The sequence below is a fragment of the Sinocyclocheilus rhinocerous genome, unplaced genomic scaffold, assembly GCF_001515625.1.
Source record: "Sinocyclocheilus rhinocerous isolate Xijiao unplaced genomic scaffold, SAMN03320098_v1.1 scaffold936, whole genome shotgun sequence".
Classification (NCBI taxonomy): Eukaryota; Metazoa; Chordata; class Actinopteri; order Cypriniformes; family Cyprinidae; genus Sinocyclocheilus; species Sinocyclocheilus rhinocerous.
Genome location: NW_015662583.1, coordinates 399354 through 401511, shown reverse-complemented (window position 1 = coordinate 401511; position 2158 = coordinate 399354).

The window sequence follows — 2158 nt, the reverse complement described above, 5'->3', positions numbered from 1 at the left end:
TTTTGAAAATATCATTTAATCGTGTGTATTTAGGATAAAAAATGGACAAAATTGACCGCTTGTGTTTAAAATGTCACAAAATGAGTAATGATTTATGGAAATTATGTTTATGAAATCAAAAGGCAAATGCATGATACATCTCGAACTTCTGATATTATTAGACCAAATAAATTAGTGAGAAAACTAGTAAGAATATTGAAAATGGGCGGAGTTTAGCAACCTTTTAATTAGTCAGCTGCATCTGATAAACAACAATTCTCCGTTTTATTTCCCTTTTTCTTTCAATTTTAGGTATTCCTCGTCCAAATTCAAATACAGTGTATGGGCATGACAAAGGGTACTTATTGCCAAAGCATTTGCAAGGACTACAAAGACTAAAACTTGGACAGAGAAGAGCTTGCTTCCCCCTGGAGGCGGATGTCGGTAAGCGCATATTCCAAATCTGCGTTAATTGTAGTGACCTGCAGATGGCGCTGTGTGTTAACAAGAAGAGCGTAACCTTCACATCACACTTCCGGTGCAGTTTTGGGTCATATGACCACTGTGTAAGGTTTTTTTTTTTTTTTTCCATGAAAGCAGTTCTTCTTCAGAAGTAAGGTCACTGTGGTGGGTCTCCTCCTGCTCTTATTGCACAACAGTGGAGTTACAGAAATAAAAAGCCTTTTCATTTTCTCCATAAAGTAATGCAGTTTCTGAGTAAATGCATGACCATACATGAGCTGTGAGGTTATATGACACATGCTACAGAAGCCACGTATCAGCATCATTTCAACTTCTTGTTTGGAAAACAAACAAACAAACAATAGTTTGTGTTCCTATTCATCGCAAATGAATCAAGATCTTCCACATTTCTATAAATGAAGCACATCATTCTCTAGAAAGCATGGTTGCGCTCTAGAATGTGTCTGTTATATGGTGCAAGATTGTCGTCATACAAATGACTGGAATAACTCATCCTGTTAGAAGCTGGTGTCAACACTCTTTCGGTCATATACTGTATTTATAGTCAGTGACTACGGATGAGTAGTCCATTTCTCTCAAAAAAATGTGTTTATTACTTGTACCTTTGTCTTTGTATGTATTCATTCATTCATACATTTCAGATTATCAAATACATATTTTGCTTCAAATGAAAGTCTGTAATGTTGTATTCCATCTCGGAACTTGTTGGTTTTGTTCATGGAAGAATTTTATTCAAGAATGTATTTATTTATTAATTTGTTTGTTCATGTTCTCCAAAGGGAAAAACAACTAAATACACAGTCCTGTACCTTTTGTTTTATTTATTATTTAATTAATGAAGAAGCTAAAAAGGATTGATATTTAGTATTTGATAATCTGAAAAACTATTTATTTATTTCAGATTATCAAATACTTTTTTGCTTCAAATGAAAGTTTGTAATATTGTGTTTAAATTGGAGATGTTTGGTTTGTGGATCAGAAACTCTTTATTCAAGAATTTTCTAAAAATCCATGGAGATTATTATTTTTTATTTATTTGTTTGTTTCAGATTATCAAATACCAAATATAATTTTTTTCTCCAAAAAAAGCTAAATACGCAGTATTGTACCATTTGTATTTATTTATTGATTGATTGATTTATATCAGATTATCAAATACATTTTTGCTTCAAATGAAAGTTTGTAATATTGTGTTTTGGTTCATGGATCAGAACACTTTATTCAAGATTTTTTTTAAATCCATTTGGAGAAAATTAACAGAAAATAAATAAATAAATAAATTTACAGCACAGGCATCTCCAGATGGTAATACCATACTTTGATATATATCATTACCTTGTTCACACAACATGCTATTTACATGCTACTCCAAGGTATCACAAAGAGTACTATAGTATTACTGTGGTTAAACAAACAGCCCAGGCATATACGTTCCATTTATTTGTGTTTCTTCTTTCAACAGAATCAGTCTGATGTATAATTGATGGCAGGAGCGTTCAGCTGCCAGATGCCACTGTGTTTGGAAGGAGAGCGTTTATTATGCTCTACTGGCAGCCTCTCAATCTGATGGAGAGAGAGAATAGAGAGAGGAGTTTCTTCACAGTGAGACGAGAGCATACGGTCAGAACTCATGCAGCTCACACACACGTGCCATCATCACACACACACACACACACACTCACACACACACACACAC